This window comes from Acinonyx jubatus, chromosome C1 (assembly GCF_027475565.1).
Source record: "Acinonyx jubatus isolate Ajub_Pintada_27869175 chromosome C1, VMU_Ajub_asm_v1.0, whole genome shotgun sequence".
Taxonomy (NCBI): Eukaryota; Metazoa; Chordata; class Mammalia; order Carnivora; family Felidae; genus Acinonyx; species Acinonyx jubatus.
This window is the reverse complement of record NC_069381.1, coordinates 143,794,138-143,800,561: the sequence shown is the minus strand read 5'-3', so window position 1 is coordinate 143,800,561 and position 6,424 is coordinate 143,794,138.

Below are 6,424 nucleotides of genomic sequence, written 5' to 3'. Positions count from 1 at the left end.
TTATTACTGTTGTAATGGGCCTTCGAGGAAAGGCTAAGCGTTTCCGGCGCTCTGGGCCTTGGGTCAGTGGTCTTGGCATAGGACAGACTCAGTAGAGGTGTTTCTTAAAACTTTTTGTTTTCCTCCTTCAGTGGATAGTGATGAGGTACAACTTGCACTTTTAGCATAACATTTCCTTCTTTAAGGCTACTCAGATAAATCATAAAATATCCATTTGTCAGATCCTGGGTCTGCTACAGGCACGTTATACCACAGACCTTAGGATCCACCCAGCACCAACTTTTAGCAAAGGAAGGGACTAACGCTGCGGAAGCCGCTCAAGGTCTGAGCTTCCGTCGGGTCTGCTGAACGACCTGGTCCTGGAGCCGCTGAGGTCCTGCCTGTTCTGCTTCAGACCAGCAGTGAATTAATAGCGCAAGATGGGGACCACCTTCTTCGCTAAACCTAGTGAATTACACATGGCTTCCGTGTCACTGAAATTTACAGACAGTGTTATTGTTTTTAAAACGCAGAGTTAGGACAGTAAATTGCCACCAGAGTTCTCAGGTTGTTATTCTTACTTTTTTTTTTTTTTAAAGACACGTTTTGCGAGTGGGCGGGGGGGGGGTGGAGAAAAGGCACGTTCAGTTGTAATTTAAGGTTATTTTAACCAGATGCATTTCTCTGCAGGTAACTCTGAGGGGCAAAAGTGGGTGACCACATACGGGATTAAATACTAAGCGAAATGTCCTATTTCCTGGTTTTCTTGAAAAGACAGGACTTGCCATTTCCTTTCATTTTCACAACTTGTGCCCAACCAAAGCCTCACACTAATAAGCAGAGAGAGAAAGAGAAAGCTGTTTAGAAATGTTAGGAGTCTACAGAGCCGTCAGCGCGCTGGTCTCCCAGGTGTCTGCAGCCCCGAGACAATTACCTTCCGACTCAGAATCCCCGAGAGTTGAACCCTGAAACGAACTCTTTTGAGGGTTCTCCCTTAAGGAGGCTGCTGCGCATCACCCGAAGCCAATGGGGTGTTAGGTAGTGCGCCTCCCGAGAATTCGGGGTGAAAGGAGGGAGGGATGTCTCTCTCCCTTGCCCGCGTGAAGACCGCTGTACACGCAGCTATAATTTCTAAATTGCAAAGTGGCTAGTGTTTTTTCTGCTTCACAGTTACCGAGTCAATTTCCAACTGCCGGCTGCGCACCGGGTTGTAGGGAGGAAAGAACGTGGCAAGCATCTGTCCTGCATCTTCCGAGACCCGCGCGGTTGAGGACGTATCCTGCCCTAGTCTATGAGTAAAGCCCAGGAAGAGCAACAGACACGCTGCATTGCAAAAGCCAGACGTTGCACGGAACTTCTTTAGCAACAGATTAGAACTTTGTAATGAAGGTTTGAGATCACCCCCACCTCCCCACGTCCTCCGAAGCATTGCAATTATTATGTACCATTCCAGCTTGGAAAATACATAATCATTGTTCTGAGGGTATGACCATTTCTCAGCTCTGAAAGGTCCGATTTTAAGTCTTCACGGTATCTAGACTCACTCTGAGTGGTTGCTTACAACGCCCTGACTTTATGGAGAGATGCCCTTAATTCAAAGCACGGGTAAGCCTCGCTACTGCCCAGCTGCTTGGCGGGTTACGCTTCTCCGCTGTCCAGGCGAAGTCTCCCTAGGTACCTAGGCGGCCCTTGCTTGGATCTTCCGCTGGGGGGTGGGGTCGGAGGAAGAGAGAGACAGAGAGAGAGAGAGAGAGAGAGAGAGAGAAGAGAGAGAGAGGAGAGGAAAGTTTGCATTTCTGGTTCTGATTCGAACAAGAGACATACGCCTGACCCAGGAGGGTGATGGCACTCCGCAGTGACAGCAGCACCCAACGGCCTTATCCTGTGTATTTCCTTTTGGTGCACGACTCCGTGCCTCGAGAGTTTGGGCGCCCCCTCCACTAAAAATATCCGTCGCAAGTCTTTCGGGACACTGGTTCTCAGTGTGCAAGGGGCGCGCGACGAGGAGACACAGACATTCTTGCCAACTTCGGAATGTCACTTGAAGATTCCATTTCACTTTGTCTTGAGACTCTCTTGGCTTTGTCGGTGTCAGTGCGTCTACACGAATATCCACTTATCTAATTACATTTTAAACCTAGGCGTCGGCAGTGAATAATGCGTCCAAGATATGGCCAGGACTGGGAGGAAAAAGTTTTATTTCATGGTAATGTTTTGATCACAAAATTTCCCGGTACCTCTCCATCCCGACAGGCCCCACACAGGGCAGCGACACCAGACCACTTCTGGGCATCGCGCGTGCCGCGCATCTTCGCGCCGCGAGCTCCCGGCCAAGTCCGCGCACCAGTCCGTTTCCTTTTTTATCCGCGGCGCGGCAGCGCGGAGGTGGCTGCGGAGAGTCAAGACTGGGGGTCTTCCCCGCCGGCCTCGCCTCTCTCGGTGAGACAGGCGCGGGTCTGGAAGCCCTGTGTGCCTCGCCGCCAACTCGGAAATGGAGACAGGTTCTATCAAGACCCATGGGGCGGGGGCGGGAAGAGGGTGTCTAGGCCCGCGGATTTAAAAACTTTTCTTCGGTATTATTTTGATGGCTGAACAGAGGTCTGGGACCGAGTATCTGTCTCTAAGACATCTTTCTAAGGGTCCCCCCACCCTCCACCTGTCACCTCTATTCGGGACCAGGAACTGTCGCTTCGTGGGCGCGCCCAGGAATTTCTCAGCAATCCGATTCCTGTGCGCCCCAGGCGCAGGGACTTGACTCAGTTTCAGAGTCCCACAGCGGAGGGGTGGGGTTGAGGGGGTCCCAACCAACTCCCAGCCAACCGTTCTGTCCCACAGGTCTCAGCAACTACTGAAAAGAGCGCAGCGGGTCCAACAGTCTTTGGCGGTGGCTCTGCTTAGATCCGTGCATGTGACAGAACTCGAACCGGAGCGATCACTTTTCGTACAGCTGTATTGGCTGGGGGTGGGGGTGGGGGGAGGATAGGGTGGGGGGTGTCCGTCGATATTGGCTGACTTTACTGGTAAAGAGAGCTAAGAATTCCAAACAAGGTCATCATTTTTAGTCATTCTTTTTAATAATAAAGGAAACACAAATATCCGCTTTTCATTTTTACTTTTATATTTTACAAGAAATCACTAATTGGGCACCACTCATAACCATTTAGAACAGCGAGCCTGTTATTTAAAGCCATCTTCCCTCGGTATGTTTCCTGAGCACGACTGGAAACGACCGCTGGGGCCCGCAAGGACTTTGCTCCCACTTGAATCTTGCGTTTCCTTAGGGCAAGTCCCGCTTGGGTCCGAGGGCGCCTCCTGGAGCTGTGGGTGAGCCCCCGCCCCACCCTGGGGGCGTCAGGAGGAGAGCGGCACCCCTGGTTCCCAGTCGCGAAGTGCGCTCCGGGCCCAACTGACAGCGGCGGGAGGACTCCTGAGAGTCAGGCTCCAGCCTCGTACTCCCCGCCCCACGCTTTGTCACTAGGCCCCCTAGAAGCGCGGTGCGATTTTGAGGCCCCGGGATTGCTGAAGAGGACGTGCCCGTTCGTGGTTCCGCCGAGCGTGAGAGTGGAGAAGCAAGTGCTCCTGCTGCCCACTGCGTTTTGGAGACGTAGAGTCGGACTCTGCAGGTTGCACCACTTTGCCGTGGGAGCCTGGGAACCATCAGGACAAACTCGCCAGGGTTAACTCTCTGTTTCCTCCTTTTCCTGCCCTGCCCTCCCCAGCTGCTCCTTGCTGCTTTCCCAGCTGTTCCCAGGCCTGTCCCCCCAGGGCGGGAGGCCGCAACAGGTTCCAGTCGCAGCGTGGCGAGGTTCGGTGCGTCAGGGCGCGAGCGCGTGCGGCCGAGCGCGCCCCCGGCTTCCCCTGCACCCACCCGTCCGTGGTCAGAGTTGGGTCTCCCGGGGCATCCATCCACACTACGCGGGGGGGAACCGTTTTTTTTTTCCCCACTTGTGGGGGGAGCACAAAAGGGTGGGGCAGAGGCGCCAGCGCGCGTCCAAACCGCTGGCCGAGCCCAGAGAGGGGCCCACACCTCCTTGCCACACGCGTGCCCTGCACGTGTGCCCTCAACTCCCAAGCTCCGAGGAGGGACGGCGCACATCCTGGTCCCGCTTTCCGATCCTCTCGCTGCGCGAATTCTGAACCCTACCTAGGGCGGGGATCCGGAGCAAGCGACTCGTCAGGTGGCCACTCCAGTGCTGCGCCCTGAGGGATCGCGGGGCAGCCAGTCCGCCTGTCTGCCTGCCGCCGGGAGCGCTCCTTCTTCCCTTGAAGACACCGACTGCGGGTGGCTGGCTGCCCTCTTCGTAGCTTAGCTCCGCGGCACTGGACCGAGCGCCGAACAGGGACCGGGATGCTTGGAGAGATTGGCTTCTACGCTTTCCTCCGCGTTTACCCCAGTTGATCTCTCTGACTCCTATTTCTTTATGTTTCTATCTACACTTGTGTTTAGAGAAACTGGGATTTCCAGGACACGTGCCACCTGTCTTAACAGATACAGAGCCCAGGTTTCTGTTAGAGACTTCCCTGGGTAGTAGAAGGTGCTCAAAGGGCTGCTGCACGTATGAGGACTCCATCGGGTGCTAGAGGGACTTTCAGAGGGACTGAACTTGCTAAGATTTTCTGCGTTTGGAAGCTTAAGGGAGAGGACTGTGTTGACCATCTCAAATTCAATTGAACTTTTAAAAGGGGGACGGAGGAAGACAGAGAGAGAGAGAGGACTCTTGACCAGTAGGCTGCAAGTAGGCCAGTGGTTTTCAAAGTGAGGGTCCCAACCCACTTACGGTTTGTAAAGCCAGTGTAATGGGCTGTGATCAGAATTTTCTTTCGAAGAAACAGAAGAATAGCAGAATAGAAATCGTAAGTGCTTTACACAAGAGTAGCCGAAGCATGAAAAGTTTAAGTATCGTCTGCTGAAACTTCTCTTGGGCTACAATATCAACTATATTTGTGAGTGTGGGTGTTAGTTAAAAAGTTTGAGAGCCACTGGTGATGGACCAGACGGTGACGGAAGTGGAGGAGAGGGCGTGCCTGAGAGGTGCTGCTGAGGAAACCTCAGCAATGTGGCGATGTTATGTGATTAGCACTCTCTCTCTGTCTCTCTGTCCCCTATCTCCTCACTGCCCCTCTCTAAGTCCAGTGGGGTACCACATCTCTTTATCCCCTGGCGTGTTGTGTGCTTGGAGCCCTACTAGGCATCATGAGTAAGGGCCAAGGGCCAAGCACTCCCCCCCCCCCCAGCAACCCAGCGCCAGGGAAGAGAGTGAACAGTGAAGGTCATCAGGGAAGCTCAAGAGAGGGGAGGGGAGTGATGGTCACATTGTCTAGTGACTACATGCCAGACTGTCTCATTTGTGTGCTATTGCCCAATACAAAGAAAAAAGCAGAAGCTTTTGAAGGAAATGGAGATAGGGGTGGAGGAAGGGAATGAACCATAGTGTGAATGAGCTAAGTGGGGACTGAGGGGATGGAAGAGGAGAGGGAAACCTGAGAAGCTATTGAATCAGAGTGCCAGAGTTGAAGGTGAACAGAGATGGGAAGGAGAGAACTAAAATGCCCTAGAAATACAGGATTCTGGGCACCAACAGTAATGTGGAGGAGCTTGAAGAAAACAGAAGAGACAAAGGAGAAGGGCTCCTGGGTGGCTCAGTCGGTTAAGTGTCAGTCAGTTAAGTGTCTGACTTGGCTCAGGTCATGATCTCCCGGGTTCATGAGTTCGTGAGTTCGAGCCCCGCCTCAGGCTCTGTGCTGATAGCTCAGAGCCCGGAGCCTACTTTGAATTCTGTGTCTCCCTCTCTCTCTGCCCCTCCCCTGCTCATGCTCTGTCTCTCTCTGTCTCAAAAATAAATAAAACATTTTAAAAAAATTTTAAAAAAAAGAAGAGAAAGGAGAGCTAATAAAAAGGACTCAGAAAAGATGCAGGGGATGAGATGAAAATTGGATGTGGAAGGCATAGTAAAAGGCTTGGGTAGAGAGAGGGTGGCTTTAGGTGTGGGAAGCCTTGGACTACTGAGGACCACACAGAAGTTTCAGGTTTTGTCACAGAGGAATTGAAAGGAACAAGACCATTGGCAAGGAAAGGTCCCTCTCCTGTCATTCCATTCTAGCCGAAGGGATTGGAAACCCTTAGGCCTGTTTCCTAAGGGTTGCTGCAGTCTTCAAGCAGGGGGATGTGGACTCCTTCCAAGATTCAGGCAAATGGGAAAAGCAGAGCCAGGTGGCAGACGAGGCCACGTTCCATGGGTTCTGAGTTTCCTCCTCCATCGCAATCTTCCTACCTACACTACGTGGCAAGGTTGGATCTCATCTCCTGTAATCCTCTCAGCTCCAACCTGTGTCATTCCCATTGTTAATTCCATTTTACACATGAGGAGATGAGGCTCAAAGGTACTGTTAAATATCTTGGTCTGTCAGTCCATGGGATAGCTGGGATTTAAACTCAGATCCAAGA